This window comes from Salmo salar, chromosome 16 (genome assembly GCF_965601325.2).
Source record: "Salmo salar chromosome 16, fSalSal1, whole genome shotgun sequence".
Taxonomy (NCBI): domain Eukaryota; kingdom Metazoa; phylum Chordata; class Actinopteri; order Salmoniformes; family Salmonidae; genus Salmo; species Salmo salar.
In genome coordinates this window covers 24,511,273-24,528,886 of record NC_138306.1, presented here as the reverse complement: position 1 = coordinate 24,528,886, position 17,614 = coordinate 24,511,273, and the positions used below count along the sequence as shown (strand labels likewise).

At 43.2% G+C, this 17,614-nt stretch overlaps 1 protein-coding gene and 1 long non-coding RNA gene across 2 annotated transcripts in view; one reads left to right on the top strand and one right to left on the bottom strand.

Annotated features, from left to right (window-relative positions):
• The window catches only part of LOC106573401 (transcription factor Maf), a 66,045-nt gene extending 53,049 nt beyond the window's left edge, over nt 1-12,996 (top strand). The window contains exon 3 of the mRNA XM_014148413.3: nt 6,648-12,996. The gene's annotated coding sequence lies outside the window, so the exon portion shown is untranslated. The remainder of the gene's footprint in view (nt 1-6,647) is intronic.
• LOC106573387 (WW domain-containing oxidoreductase) overlaps nt 7,709-17,614 on the bottom strand; it is a 256,795-nt gene continuing 246,889 nt past the window's right edge. Inside the window, exon 11 of the long non-coding RNA XR_006759697.2 lies at nt 7,709-7,900. This is a non-coding gene — a long non-coding RNA (WW domain-containing oxidoreductase). The remainder of the gene's footprint in view (nt 7,901-17,614) is intronic.

Genomic DNA, 17,614 nt, shown 5'->3' with positions numbered 1-17,614 from the left:
GGGTAAGGGTTAGGGTTAGAGTTAGGTTACATTAGGGTTGAACCGGGATGTGATGTGCACAAGAAGCTAGGGTAAGGGTTAGGGTTAGAGTTAGGTTACATTAGGGTTGAACCGGGATTTGGAGTGTTGTGAAGCATGAGGGATTCATCAGCTTACACTACTCAAATGTATCAGTTTATCCAAATGAAAATAAAGGTTTAGAAACAACAAAATCAGGCCCACAACACACACTCACGCAGCCCAGCCCGTCTCCAGTGCTGAAGCTGTTTGTAAGGCTAAGTAAGCGGTGCCCAGGGTTATGCATCATTTACCAAGGCTCAATAACAACCTCTTTTTCACCGCTCAACCTACCTGGCCACACTGAATCACGCGCGCGCACACACAGAGCACAGCGTATCTCTTCTCCACTGGAAACCTTAACCAGGCACATTATATCTGTGTTGCAGCTATCTGGCCATGACATTATGTATTGTTTTGATAGATATTGATCCTCACGGCGGAGCAAGTTAAACAGAGGAGAAAAATGTGCTTTGAAAAGCAACATGGCTGCCGAGAGAGCGAGGGTAACGGGTTGCTAACTAGAGAACAGGGGAAAGAGATATAAAGAGAGAAAGAAAGAGAGAGAGAGAGAGAGAAGGAAATAGATAGGGAGGGAGGGATAAAAAGAGAGAGAGAGCAGGGTGGTTTATAAAAAGATTGGTGTCACAACAGAGAAGAGAGAGAAAGGTCGACAATAAAACTGTGACCTAAAAGAGAAGAGATGAGAAGTTGATTTGGTGGTAGAGAATAGTTTGTGAATAAGGTACAGTAGTAGAGAATAGTTTATGTGAACAAGGTACAGTGGTAGAGAATAGTTTATGTGAACAAGGTACAGTGGTAGAGGATAGTTTATGTGAACAAGGTACAGTGGTAGAGGATAGTTTATGTGAATAAGGTACAGTGGTAGAGGATAGTTTATGTGAACAAGGTACAGTGGTAGAGGATAGTTTATGTGAACAAGGTACAGTGGTAGAGAATAGTTTATGTGAACAAGGTACAGTGGTAGAGAATAGTTTATGTGAACAAGGTACAGTGGTAGAGGATAGTTTATGTGAACAAGGTACAGTGGTAGAGGATAGTTTATGTGAATAAGGTACAGTGGTAGAGGAAAAAATAATCAAAACTAACCCCTTGATTTCTTTTGATATAAATCACTTAAAGTACACACACACCCCCCCCCCCCCCCCCCCCCTCCCACCGGAAGTGTGTTAGTTCCCCCATTTGACCTGTGCTTGTCTCACACACTGCGTGTGTGACCTTGGCTTGGCCCGCTGGTAAAGTGGAGCGTAGGAGAGAGGGTGTGTGAGCAGCCAAGCGTACTCCTCCAGATTAGCAGGCTTTATTACTGCCACCGACCACAGCCCCTACAAATCCTCTTATTTCATTTTCCCTCCCGCTACCTCTCTCTCTAACACACTTGCTCCCGCGCCCTCCTCTCTCCCTCACTTTTCTCTTTCTCCGCTCTCCCTCTTCCCCTGCATTCTCTCTTTCTCTCCTGTTCTCACACACTTTCTTTCCCCATTCCACTTTCACTTACTTGTTCTCCTTTCTCTCCCTCATGTTTCTGCCTTGCTGACATCTTTCTCAGCCTCTTATTCCCCCTTTTCCTCATTCTTTGTTTGTCTTCCTCTACATTTTTCCAAAGTCGTAAATTTTCCCTATACCTTCTCTTTCTTAGCCTCTCCTTCCCCTGCTCTCTTCCTCCCTCATTCTATTCAGTGTGATGAATCTGTAGACAGGGCCTAATAATTGTACTTCAGCCCAAGTGCTCATTTTTCTCCATGTTTGAAAGCCGTGACAAGCAGCAGTTCTTTCTCTATCCACCTTCCTCTACTCTCTTTCTCCCTCGCTCTCTTTATTTCTCTCTCCCTCTCCCCTCTATTCCTCTCATACAAAGGGGTGAATAGAATAACTGATGGTTTACAAGGTCATGCTGTCTAGTGAGGACACACAGGGGGTTTCTACAGGAGCTATGTCCTCCCAGGTGCCATGTTCAGCCTCAGATATAGAGACAGAGTGTCACGTTCTTCAAAATGAGCGGAACAAGGCGCAGCATGTGTTGGGTTCCACATCTTTATTTCAGTGAAACTAGAAACAAAATACATCAATAAACGAACAACGAAACGTGACTACGTGGTGCACATGCACAAACACAAAACAATATCCCACAAACACAGGTGGGAAAAATAGCTACTTAAATATGATCCCCAATTAGAGGCAACGATTACCAGCTGCCTCTAATTGGGAACCATACCAAAACACCAACATAGAAATTTTAAACTAGAACACCCCCTAGTCACGCCCTGACCTACTACACCATAGAGAACCAAGGGCTCTCTATGGTCAGGGCGTGACACAGAGGAAGTTTTGGATGGCACACAGCAATATATCTAGGGGGAAATAACCATGGTGCTCTCAAAGCTTAAGTAAAGGAATGTTCCCTTAAATTCCAGATACCTTTATCTTAAGACAGCTAGGTGACACAACCACATCAGTCAAATATATGGGACACGAACGTTCCATTCCAGCTAAACAATGGATATATAGTGTTTTGCAAAAAAAACATTTTCATACACAGCTAAAATCTAGGGAAAATAATCTGAGAACAGTAATATTTTACACACACATGAAGGTACCCATAAGCAATCATTTCTGGTGAAAGAACACAAATGTGAAAAGTTTGTGGATAAAGCGTTTTGGAAAGAAAGTCTTCATGTATTGAATGTCACATGTTCATTTCTGTAGAATATTACCCAGCCCCAGTCACACAACCACATAGCAGTGTTAAACGCAGCCTGTACAAGGAGTGCCAGAACACCCTGGGACTAAACATATGGGCTCCTCTAGAATATTCTCACCAATCTCAACCTCACGCATGCGCATATTCACTCACACACACGCTCTTTCTTGCCCTCTCTCTCCTCTTTCTTTTGGATCATGCTAGATTCCGAAAACTAGAACATGGTAATGCTGTACTGGATCATTTCATTGAGGAGACCTTGTATTGACATAGTATGTGTGTGACTGTGTGGTGTGAGCCTGGTTAAAGTCTTGCTGGTGATGTGCTGTTCCACCTCAGGTATTTACATGTCAGAGAGAAAAGCATCCGGCAGAGCTACAGGGGACAGTCCCACTGCAGTAAACGCCAACGCCCCATACACACACACACACAGACACACACACACACACACAAATGCAGCCACATGCACATGCAGACACACGCACAGCCTCGGCCCAGATCTCTATCTCATACCCCCCCACACACACTATAGTTACTGAGGCAGCTTTCTGTACACATCAGCAGAATGTAAAGGTGCAGACAGCAGGATAAATAAAGACCAACATAACATCATTATACCATTCATAACGCTGTTTAATCAACTACACAATTCAATATTGTCATGTTGATATTTTAACATAATTATGGTTCATGGCTGTAAATTGCATATTTTATTTTAAACATTACATGAGTTAAATGAAATTAGGTTTTTGTCCAATAAGCACTTTCACAAAAAGTAATATTTTCAGGGATGACGGGATATTCTGAAACTTGTGTAAATACAGAGGCTTGCTTGATTGACAACAATTGAATTACTCTACAATAGCACTTAATAAATATCAGTCATTTTAATATGAGAGAGAGAGAGAGAGAGTACAGTATATTTTCTCCATCTCAGTAGATATGTATCGAGTTAGTCTTGTCCATAGAGGGCTTTAACATTGATTGTGATCATGAAATATATCCATTCCAAATGGCAGCATGACGTTCCAGACGTCAGCACTACCAATATAAGCAACACAGACATATTCAAATCAATCCGCCCATAAATATGAGCGGGGAAATTCATCTTATGGGAAATAAAAAAAAACGAAAAGGGAAAATAGCAGTCAGCCAGTACACATTACATTGCAATATAGATAAACATTCATTTAACAAATTGTTAATGTCTAAATGTTTGTATGGTATATTTTAGTTTCCTATTTTTAATTGTATAAATGATATTTATATTCAGTATGTATTGGATTCTCTTCTGATCTGCATCTACTCTTCAGAAGCATGATGGGAAGTATCTTGGCCTCATTTATAAAATGTATTTTCATTTTCATGATTCTACATTTCAGAGCATGATCAGTGTATGAATGTAAAGGATGATTCATGATTCTACATTTCAGAGCATGATCAGTGTATGAATGTAAAGGATGATTCATGATTCTACATTTCAGAGCATGATCAGTGTATGAATGTAAAGGATGATTCATGATTCTACATTTCAGAGCATGATCAGTGTATGAATGTAAAGGATGATTCATGATTCTTCATTCAGAGCATGATCAGTGTATGAATGCAAAGGATGATTCATGATTCTACATTTCAGAGCATGATCAGTGTATGAATGCAAAGGATGATTCATGATTCTACATTTCAGAGCATGATCAGTGTATGAATGCAAATGATGATTCTACATTTCAGAGCATGATCAGTGTATGAATGCAAATGATGATTCTACATTTCAGAGCATGATCAGTGTATGAATGTAAAGGATGTGTAAAACACAAATCATATTTTTACACACATTGATGAATTCCCACAAGCATGTTTGAATTATTAATCACACATAAAAACATGCATTCAACCACAATGACAGATAAATAGAGGGATGGTGGGAGAGAGAGGTAGAGAGAGAGGAGAGAGAAAGAGAGACTGAGGGTCCTCGGGTGAGTCAAAGGATCAAGGTCTTCCTCCTCAGAGACAAATACTTTCCTCTCTTCTCCTCTCCTCTCCTTTCCTCTCTTCTCCTTTCCTCTGTTTTCTAAGCGTTGGGAGGAAGTGTAATGTATTGATTAACTATCAGATGATTCCGATAGGGCCTGATCAATAAGACTTTGTATGAAAGCCAGGCAGGAACCTCCCTCTACAGTCAGAACACACGCACCCACACCCACACCCACACATGCAAACAAACACAATCATAGATCCACGGCAGCGATGCACTCCCACAGGACATCTTAATGCTGTTTCCTCTTTGTTTGTTCTCTGCTCAGCATCTCACTCTCTCTCTGTGTCATTGACTGGTTATAGCGAGGGGCTTATATGCTGTTGATGTCTCACTCACTTCTTCTCTGAAGGAGCTCAGTGACATGCATCAATCAAATCAAATGATCAGTACTGTATGTGTGTGTGTGTGTGCATGCGTGTGTGTAGAGGGGGGAGAGGGGTGTAAGAGAGAGTCTCAGCTTGCTGCTCCTTACCAGTTCGAGAGCAGAGAAAGATGGGTGCAAGGGGCTCAGCTGTAGCACTACTGCCCCTAGGGCCCACAGAAGGGGGTGCTGGATCTATAACTGGGTGTACCTCGTCCTCCAGTATCCCTCTCTCCCTGAGGATAGTGTGTGTGGTGTGTGTTGCAGCCGGTCCTTACATGCCCCCACACACCCTAAAAAGAAAAAAAAGAAAAATTTCTGTTGTGTATCCCTGGAAATAATCAGAATTCATGTAAACATAGCTTGTCCAAAAAAAGTGGTCTCTTGGCACAATTTACCGCGGGTATGGGCCGTAGGACAGGGTAAGTTGAGCCACTTACTAATTTAATTGTACTGAATTAAATATCACCACTACCTTTTTAAAACCGTGTCTCTTTATTTGCCAAACACAATTCAACAAAATCACAAATAGTTTTTTGTATTTTAATCAACTGTTAACACAGGCTTAACACTTGACAAACACTTTGTACTTTTTTGTACACTTTAAACACAAGCCCTGTTGTTACCTCATAATCCCAGTGATAATGACTTGCATTACACCTGGGAAGAAAACACTAACATTTACTCAACTTTCCATTGGCTCAACTTACCCCAAGGCAAACATTTTTACTATTAGCCCACACAGCTACAAGGATGTATTTTCATGCTAGGTTTAGGACATCATATAGAAGCTTATAGAGACCCCAACTGAAATATAGAACAATCTTAAATGATCTACTTTGGTTTAAATACAAACACCATTTAACCTCTAACACAAATTCCTTTGATTTAGTGAAAATGTTTTTTTTGGGGACTGAACTTGCTTACCACTTTTTCCATGTGGTTTCTTCCTTCACAGACTCCATTAAAAATGTGCATCTCTTCCTAAATATTTGGTTAAATGATACATTTTGTGTATGGTTGCCTAGAAACAAAGATGGCTAAACTTACCCCACTCTCCCCTACAGTGCTGAACTGCTGTTGAACATCATGCAGGGAGTAAAGCAGTGTTTAACAGTGAGAGGGACTCTTTCAGGCATCAGCTGACTAACCAGTCGTGAGAATGATGCAGGTCAGCCGTGTGATTGCTTGGTCAATGTGTCAATCACTCTTTGGCCCTTCCCAATGTTCCTGGTAGAGAGGGTTGAGTGGAGAGTAGTTCCGGGTCAAGGGGCGCTGTGCTGCTCACTGACCACAAGAAGCAGCCTTTCTAGGCCAATTCTGATTAGTCCCCTTCTCCCTGATATGTAAACTCGTTTTGATTCCTTTCAGTTGGATCCTGTCAACTCCGTGCAAGTAATGAAATGACCACAGACACATACTTCAACAAACAGTCTTTAATGAGTCCTCTCTCTTCCTATTCTTTACAGAAACCATGACAGAGGAATGGTGATGTCTTACCAACGTCGCTCCATGGCACCGGACTGCGACAAAGCACAACGTCCACACAACGTCTCCAAACCACCCAGAAACCAACCAACAGTCCCTGTACAGAAGTCCAGACAGACCCAGTCATGACGAGATTATTGACAGAAACAAATGACAACAAAACTAAACACCCAAGAAAAAGACTTCATGTTTGATTCAACTACTAAAACTCCTGGATTCCCTCTTCCTCTGACATCACCAGTAGCTACGGACGCAATTCTGACTCAACATGACAAAGATACAGTACCTCCTCATTGTAAATAGCATTTTGTAGAGTATTCTATGTAATAATATGTAGGTTGGAGGTCTTTAACTGTAGACGGATACTGTAGAGGGGAGAAGCGATGACAGTGAGTCCCATTTAGCGCATGATGTGAATGTAAATAATGTACAGTAGGGCCTCTTATGAAACAAAACTACTGCGTCTGTATATAGCCATGAAACCATACCTCTATGTATATAGGCATTACATTATACCTCCTTATTTCTCCTACCCCCCTTCAATCCCCCTAAACTAGCACAATGATACTCACCACTCTCTATATCTCTGTAGACAGACATAGAATAGATATATACAGGAGGAGACTGGGGACACAGAGGGAAGATACACAGTGTGTGATGCAGGTGGCAACACACTGGAGTGAAAAACACAGGCCCACTTTGGCTGGAACTGGTGAACTCTCCCTGCCCTGCCACAAAGACAGTCAGAGGGGATGTGTTGCCACTCGGACCGTCTCTCTTCTCCTCTCCCTTTAGTGTTAAACGACCACAGTTCAACCTGTAGCCACAGTGTAGCTATTAGATAAGATGTATTTGTACATGTATTTTAGTCCTTAGTGAAGTGACGGGTCCAGTTCAAAGGTTTGGCAGCTTTCTACAGTCCACTCAATGTGCAAACTTGATTGGTTTTCATCTCCACTCCCTCCCTCTCCATTCCTGATTGGCTAGTCCTCCTTGCTCCTCTAGTCCTGATATGGCTATTGATAGTCCGTGGGAATGTCCATCAGACGGCCTGTAGGCCCGAAGGCCTCTCTGAGACCAGGCGCTCGCTTAGCTCCCACAGGCTGGCTGCAGTGGCCTGGTCTTCGGCCTGGGGGGAGGGTAGGCAGCGGAAACAGTTGTTGATGTACATGCCTCCAAAGCCCTCCAGCTCCGGAGCTACTGCACAGTACACTGTGGTGGCTGCCCCCTGTTGCTGTGAACACACAGACAGAGAGAAAGAGTGATAGAGAGATACACACACACACAGGTCAACGTGTAGGACCCTGATCAACATTAGCTTTGTGGGAGGAGAGGACCATCAGAGAGATACACAGAGACCCTCCCGTCCGCCAAGAGACAAAGGAGATCCTGCCACCCTGAAGATGCTGCCAAGACCTCCACCAGAATAAACACACATCTGGACTCAGCAACCCCCCCCCCCCCCATCTTTCCTGCATGACCCCAGAGCATCTGTACGAGACAGAGGAGGAACTCCATACAAATGGAGAGAAACAGATAGAGATAGATAGAGAGGATAAACTCCATAGAGACACCCCTCTCTGCCACAGCCCATAATGATGGGATAGTGTTACCCTGTATATATATTTATATACATATATTTATTTCTATATTGTGTGTGAACAGGACTGCTAACTATCCAGAGTGCATGCTGATGTATATGTGGTAAATACAATGCTAACTGTCCACAAAACCGCACAGATCTCCGCAAAAAAAAAATACTACATTTTTAGAACGTCACAATCTCCATGGGATGGTGACGACTGTTCATTCAGATTTAAAGCAAAACACACCAAATTATGTTGGCCTTGCAATCTCTATAGCTGCAATATTTTGATGTTATTTTGTGGAGGTTTTCTGGACAGAAGATGTGGCCCACGGCGTTCTAGACTGGGGAGGAGGGAGCAGCTCTTCTCATTGGAGTGGAGAGCCAGAGGGTTCTATAAATAGACTCTATAAGAGAACATACAGTATATATGTGATGATTACACATCTGTTTATGTTCACATCATCTAGGGATTCATGAGGGAAGTCAGACATTTGGCTTTTATTTCAGAGGTTAGCCAGGGTAAAGAGAGACATACACCCCTTAAGAGTAATATGTTGAGAATAGTGCTCTTGTAAACACACACACACACACACACACACACACACACACACACACACACACACACACACACACACACACACACACACACACACACACACACACACACACACACACACACACACACACACACACACACACACACACACGTAAACCCCACTGTCCCTTACCCGTCTCTCTTCTCTCTCTTAAAAAGAGCAGGCAACCCTCCCTACCCTATACTCTCTAATTAAGTGGGAAATGACTTCTGTATTTCTCTGTTTAACATCTCAAATCCAGTATTCCGTGGTCTGTAGTCATACTGTACTGAGACATGCCTCCCTAATTACCGTCACAGTCGGTAATTAGGAGCGGAGAGGGGGAACGAGAAGGAGAGAGAGAGCGACAGGAAGAGAGATTCCACAGCGTTTGAAACAGGCATATGAAGAAACAGACGTCAGAGAGAATTACAGCCAGAAGTCAGGCACTCAGAGGGATCTTTCATATAGCCCTGCTGCTGGCTAAAAGCTGCTGTGACGTTGTGAGAAGAGAAGAGACTGTTCCGGAGCTGACTTCTATAGACACACATTAAATAGTTATCCCTGGCTCACTGCTATTTATCTACAAATGAGACTGGTGGAGAGCACTGATGAGACTGCAGAGCACAGTTTAGTGCAGTGCACTGGCACAGCAGCAAAAGTCTGTACACACACACACACACTAATATACACCCACTTCAAAGGCCCAGCCTCATTGAGACTCATTTTAGCATCAGCAGTCCAAGCTGGCAGAGCTTAACACAGGAATAGACACACATACTGAAATATGCCCAAACTGCTCCGGCACGCACACACACTGACACTCATTAAAATGTAGAAAGACACACTCTCACACACACCCATTCACAGAATAAAGTGCATGCACACTTACACACTCTCATTGAGAAATACAGACACACTAAACAAACTTCCCACTCAGTGTTGGTAGTAGCAGATTGAGGCAGTTAGAAACAGCAGATGAAACAACTGCATCTCTCTGCTGTCTCCCTCCCTGCCAGCACACTGATAACTCTACACACCTCACAGGACTGGCATATCAAAGGCTTACAAATGTCACTCAGTGTCTAACAGACACACAGACCCAGACCCAGACATGCACACTTCAAAAGCAGGGTGGCACATCATTTAGCTAACTCTCAGTTAAGGTATTTGCTTTAGAACCTACACACAAACTCATTGGAAGATGGAATCTATTTGCCTGCTCATTTCACTCTGCTTCCAGGGTCCTCGTTTTCACACTGTTTTAGGTAAAGGGTGGTCAAGCAATACATTGGAAGGATTAACACCTGATCTGAAAATACTACACTGCACAGCTGTGTGCTCTGTGTGCTCTGAGGGAAACTGTACACACGGCAGAACGGGAGGGAAGGAGAAATGAGAAAGAAAGAGTGTGTGTCTACACAGGGGTTACCTTCTTGGTGTTTAGCGCTGCCCTCAACCTACTTGACCTGGTGACCCCTGTAATAGATACGCCTGATGAGATTAGACATTAACAATCTGAACCATCTACCACCAGTCAGTCTGTCTGTCTGTCTGTCTGTCTGTCTGTCTGTCTGTCTGTCTGTCTGTCTGTCTGTCTGTCTGTCTGTCTGTCTGTCTGTCTGTCTGTCTGTCTGTCTGTCTGTCTGTCTGTCTGTCTGTCTGTCTGTCTGTCTGTCTGTCTGTCTGTCTGTCTGTCTGTCTGTCTGTCTGTCTGTCTGTCTGTCTGTCTGTCTGCCTGTCTGTCTGTCTGTCTGTGTCTATCTGTCACAGGAAGAGAGAGAGAGCAGGGGAATGGGCTGGGTCAAAGACATGCACACACAAACCTCACACATGCACGCACACGCTCTCTGATTGAAACACTCTTATACACTCTCACAGACACACCCACTCATTCACTCCAGACATGTACAGTAACCCAACAGATGTATTGTATAATCATGTAAATTATAGATAATACCTTTACATTTTAGGCGTCCACCAACCAATGTCTCTTTCAGTTTTTTTACTAGTATCTTGTCAATGTCAATTCTGATTCTGAAATACATCGTTTTACAGAGAAATGGCTGAGTTTTCTTAGGGTTGTTATGTTCCTGTTAGACTGAACTGACCGCCACACACTGGTGAGTGGAGAGGAGAGGGTTAACGGAGTATTCACCAACTGTCCCCGAGACAGTACACAAATAATCACAACTGAAAAGGGGGAAAAGGGAGAAGACTAAAATCACTCCCGCAATATGCTAGAAATGTAGCAGGGTCCTAGCCAACCAGAGCGTCTCCAATACATTTACACACACAGAAACCCAACCTCTGCATATGGAGAATCTATATGCTTTAAGAGCTGAAAAAACAGGCACTAAATCAGCAGCAGTAAGCTGACCCTGTCTGGCCAGAACCCTCACTGCTCTGGAAACTGGTCCCGGATCACATTTATGTCTTCCAATTTTCAAAATAATGAAAATATACTTTGGAAAGTATTGTGCAACATTTAACGGTTAAACAGCCACAATTCAGGCCTCCCGAGTGGTGCAGCGGTCTAAGGCACTGCATCACAATGCTAGAGGCATCAGTACAGATCCGGGTTCGATCCCGGGCTGTATAACAGCCCGGGAGACCCATGAGGCGGCACACAATTGGCCCAGCGTTGTCCGAGTTAGGGGAGGGTTTGGCCGGCTGGGATGTCCTTGTCCCATCGTGCTCTAGCGACTCCTTGTGACGGCCGGGCGCATGCACACTGACTTTGTTCGCCAGCTGTATGGTGTTTCCTCCGACACTGGTGCGGCTGGCTTCCGGGTTAAACGAGCAGTGTGTCAAGAAGCAGTGCGGTTTGGCGGGGTCGTGTTTCAGAGGACGCATGTCTCTTGAGCGTTGCCTCTCCCGAGTCCGATACGGGAGTTGCAGCAATGGGACAAGACTGTAACTACCAATTGGATACCACAAAATTGTGGAGAAAAGGGGGTTCACATTTTTTTTCTTCATAAAACAGCCACAGTTCAATGTATTGAAAAGCAAGGTGGGAGAGAACAGAGATATTAGTGTTGAATCAGTTCACTGTATCTCAGTTATTTGGCGTTGTCTTCATAGTATAACATGTTACTGTGGTGATCTTTAACCTTGTCCAATCACTCTGCTTGTATACTATAACAATAATATAACAAGCATTGTGCTATTTGTTAGCATAGGGGTATTGTACCAGAGAAAAAAAACAGGTCGGAAAAAACATGTTTTGTTTCTGCCTCATCAAGGTTGTGCTCTGTCATTCTGTCTCTGATAATATGCGTGACACTTTACCCAGACGTCTGTAGTTATGTAATTGACCTCTAACCCCTGACCCCTGACCTGTAAATACACCCAGTACTGTAGAGCAGTCTGTTTTTGTCCCACCCCGTCCTGTCCGGTCCTGTACATAAGAACATGTAAATACCAAACAGCTATGCATGCTGACACTCTAGCACTTCTTTCAGGTACTTTTATAATCCCAAACTTCTCATATGGCATGTGCTGAAAATCAACTATAAAAAAGTAATAAAAAAAAATGAAAAGAGAATAATAAAAAAGAACCAGACGATGATATCCTGGACAACGTGTAAAGTCTTACAGTTTTCTTATTCCTGTGGGTGGTTCTCTTCTGTTCCTTTAACTGTCATTCTTACTGTGGTCGAACCATTCTGGTCAAGGTTCTGTTCAGTTGTGTTGATGTGGGAAGGGTTGAAGCAAAGCAGAGAGGCAATCCAATCTGTACAGTGTTAACAACTAAAGCCTGGTTAAGTGGCTGCGTCCACAACTATCGCCGGAGAGCATACTCCTTTCCTCTGGTGAAGAGCCGACGGGAAATGGATTGTGGTGTGGTCTTGTTCTTTTTTTACAGATCAAGAATTGGAACTGTGTAGGCTACAGAACAAGCTCTCATGATAAACGGGTCACTGAAACTAGGACCAGTATATGAGATTTGCCTCGGCCCTCGGACCCAGCCTGTCTGAGATAACAATCTAACATGAAGCTCTATCTATGCCATGAAGGAGAAGATAGGACTCCAACAGGACTGTGTGCATTTGTTGATCCTTGTGGAATGTTTATTTTCAACCCCATGGCGTTCACAATAGATGGAAGTGTGTGATTGTTCATCTGTGCTAAAGATATTTTACATTTAATAAATTATCATTGTAACAAAAACACATCTGCTTGCTTGTCGTCTCTCGCCCGTCTTTGCGTAATATATATATATATATATATATATATATATATATATAGAGAGAGAGAGAGAGAGAGAGAGAGAGAGAGAGAGAGAGAGAGAGAGAGAGAGAGAGAGAGAGAGAGAGAGAGAAAATATAAATTGTTGTTCAGCACAACAACACCCCCTCAACCAGACCCGGAGAGCTGAAGGTGGAGCGAGACATGTCTGCACTCTGGACTGTGGTGAGACAACATCGGCAGGAGAAGAACAAAGGACTAGAGGAGTGGAGGAGAGTGCTGGAGGAGAGGGTGAGGCAGATGACGTGTGACAGAGAACAACCCATTAGAGAGCTGGCCACTCCCACAGAGAAGCCAGCAGAACAGCCCACCTCAGATCCTGACCAAAGTCTCGACACCACAGCAGAACAGTTCACCCCAGACCCAAGCCCAGGGGATCCCATCCACTCTGAGCACCCCCTCTGTCAGCCACCCTGATAGCCCCCCCCACACACACCCACTGAGGACATACACAAGTCACAGATTGTACTCCATATGGACTCAAACGGGAAATAAATACAAGAAAATGAACTTTTTCCCAAACACAGTGTCTAAACTCAGGTGTCCAAACACCCAGCGCGCCCTAGACCTTCTGTTTGAGGACCAACTAGGGTCACCCAGACACATAATAACACACACAGGCACAAACCACCTAAGAACACAGCAAGAAAGTAAGGCCACAGCACTTAAGGGAGTGAAGTCAGGCGCACAAGTGGTTATCTCCACCCTGCTACCACGAAAAGACTTCCACTCTGCTACCATACAGTGGGTAAACGGAAGTATTTCCCGTTGACTGTGCCTCAAAACCAAATGTTTACCTGGCCCACCACTCCACCCTGGACTTAAACAGCTTTTACGACCAGGTCCACCTCTACAAAGCAGCAGTGCCCACCTTCACCAGGACCCTAAAGGACATTGCCCTCAACTTCAGCCCCAACACCTCACACAGGAGCAACAGATCAACTGACACCCCGCCCAGACCAGCAAGACTCTCCCAGACCTGCAGGACCCCCCCTCCCACACACATATAGAGGCCCCCTCAGATCAGACCTATGCCCCTCCTGCCCACCCCATGCCCCCCACTCCCGCAAAGAGGGCCTCAATATGAAAGTCACACATACGCACGCCCAGGCCGTGAACAGGCAAACAGGCCCAACCCCCACTCTTACACTAGCCCAAGCCAATGGCATGTACCAGATGCTCAGCAGGCTCTGCTCACACTAACTGGCCTGAGGCCAAACCACACGACTAACAACATTGGACACTTTATGGAACACAAAGCCTTCACTATCTCATCCTGGAATATCCAAGGCGCGAGGTCATCTGCCTTTGGCCTAAAGTGGACTTCACCAAAGAAATGAGAAATACAGACATTGTCATCCTACAAGAAACATGGCATAGAGGAGATGGACCCACTGGTTACAGAGAGCTGGTAGTCCCATCCACCAAACTACCAGGTGTGAAACAGGGAAGGGACTCAGAAGGGGGTGTGCTAATTTGGTATAGAGAAGACCTAACTCACTATTAAATGAATCAAAGCAGGAACATTTTACATTTGGCTAGAAATTCAAAAGGAAAGTATCTCAACAGAGAAAAATGTCCTACTGTGTGCTACCTATATCGCCCCACTAGAATCCCGATACTTTAATGAAGACAGCTTCTCCATCCTGGAGGGGGAAATCAATAATTCCCAGGTCCAGGAACATGTACTAGTCTGTGGCAATCTAAATGCCAGAACTGGACAAGAACCTGTAGGCAGTCATTGTAAATAAGATTTTGTTCTTAACTGACTTGCCTAATTAAATAAAGGTTAAATAAAAAAATAAACCTGACACACAGTGGGACAAACACCTACCTGAAGGTGACAGCATTCCCTCCTCCATATGCCCCCCTAGGCTCAACTATGACAACATAACCAACAAAAATAGGTCACAACTCCTGCAGCTCTGTCGCACGCTGGGATGAACATTGTCAATAGTAGGCTTCGAGGAGACTCCTACAGTAAGTACAACTATAACTCATCTCTTGGCAGTAGTACTGTAGACTACTTTATCACTGACCTCAACCCAGAGTCTCTCAGAGCGTTCACAGTTAGCCCACTGACACCCCTATCAGAGGAAAGCAAAATCACAGTCTACTTGAACAGAGCAATACATAATCATGAGGCATCAAAGTCAAAGGAACTGAGTAACATTAAGAAATGCTATAGATGGAAGGAAAGTAGTGTGGAAAACTACGAAAAAAACAGTTAGGCAACAACAAATTCAATCCCTTTTAGACAACTTCCTGAACAAAACGTTTCACTGTAATAGCGAAGGTGTAAACTTGGCAGTAGAAAACCTAAACAGTATATTTGCCTCTCAGCTTCCCTATCAAATCGAAAAATTTGAAGCTGAAAACCTAAGAAAATTAACAACAATAACAAATGGTTTGATGAAGAATGCAAAAACCAAAGAAAGAAATTGAGAAACCTATTCCCCCAAAACCCCGAGACCCATAAAACCTGAGCCTACGCCTTCACTATGGTGAATCACTAGAACAATACAGAAATACACTACGGAAAAAGAAGGAACAGCACATCAGAAATCAGCTCAATGTAATTGAAGAATCCATAGACTCTAACCACTTCTTGGAAAATTGGAAAACACTAAACAAACAACAACACGAAGTGTTATCTATCCAAAAAGGAGATGTATTGGTAAACCTCTTCTCCAGTCTGTTTGGCCCTATAAAAAAAAGAACATATAGCAAAAACATACATGATCAGATACAAATCTTAGAATCAACTATTAAAGACTACCAGAACACACTGGATTCTCCAATTACATTGAAGCAACTAAAGAACAAAATACAAAGCCTTCAACCAAAAAAAGGCCTTTGGTGTTGATGGTATCCTAAATGAAATGATAAAATATATGGACCAATTGGCTATACTTTTTAACATCATCCTCAGCTCTGGCATCTTCCCCAATATTTGGAACCAAAGACTGATCACCCCAATCCAAAAAAGTGGAGACAAATTTGACCCCAATAACTACAGTACCGTGGGATATGCGTCAACAGCAACCTTGGGAAAACCCTCTGCGTTATCATTAACAGCAGACTCGTACATTTCCTCAATGAAAACAATGTGCTGAGCAAATGTCAAATTGGCTTTTTACCAAATTACCGTATGACAGACCACGTATTCAACCTGCACACCCTAACTAACAAAGAAACAAACCAAAACAAAGGCAGTCTTCTCATGCTTTGCTGATTTCCAAAAAGCTTTTGAGTCAATTTGGCATTAGGTTCTGCTATACAAATTGATGGAAAGTGGTGATGGGGGTAAAACATATGACATGTCCCCAACCAAGGAGGGCCTACAACAGCACCTAGATCTTTGGCAGAGATTCTGTCAGACCTGGGCCCTGACAGTGAATCTCAGTAAGATGAAAATAATAGTGTTCCAAAAAGGTCCAGGTGCAAGGACCACAAATACAAAGTCCCTCTGTTGCCCTAGAGCACAAAAAAACTATACATACCTCAGCCTAAACATCAGCGCCACAGGTAACTTCCACAAAGCTGTGAATGATCTGAGAGACAAGGCAATAAGGGCCTTCTAAGCCATCAAAAGGAACATACAATTAAACATAATAATAGAATAATAGAATCCATTTCCCTTTATGGTTGTGAGGTCTGAGGTCCGCTCACCAACCAAGAATTCACAGACTGGAACAAACACCAAATTGAGACTGCATGCAGAATTATTCAAAACTATCCTCTGTGTACAACGTAAAAGTGCATCAGTAGAGGTGCATCAAAGCTGGGACCGAGAGACTGAAAAACAGCTTCCATCTTAAGGCCATCAGACTGCAAAACAGAAATCACTAACTCAGAGAGGCTGCTGCCTACATTGAGACCGAATCACTGGCTACTTTAATAAATGGATCACTAGTCACTTTATACAATGCCACTCTAAATAATGCCACTTTAATAATGTTTACATATCTTACATTACTGATATCATATGTATATACTGTATTTTATACCATCTATTGCACCTTGCCTATGCCACTCGGCCATCGCTCATCCATATACTTATATGTACATATTCTCATTCACCCCTTTAGATTTCTGTGCATTAGGTAGTTTTTGGGGAATTGTTAGATTACTTGTTAGATATTACCGCACTGTCAGAACTAGAAGCACAAGCATTTCGCTACACTCGCATTAACATCTGTTAACCACGTGTATGTGACTAATACGATTGGATTTGGTTTGAAAACATCAAATAATGCATGCAGAGCAGAATTAGGCCGATACCCACTAATGATCAAAATCCAGGAAAGAGCTGTTAAATTCTACAACCCACCAAAAGGAAGTGATTCTCAAACCTTCCATAACAAAGCTGTCACCTACAGAGATATGAACCTGGAGAAGAGTCCCCTAAGCAAGCTGGTCCTGGGGCTTTGTTCACAAACACAAACAGACCCCACAGAGCCCTAGGACAGCAACACAACCAAATCATGAGAAAACAAAAAGATAATTACTTGACACATTGGAAAGAATCAAC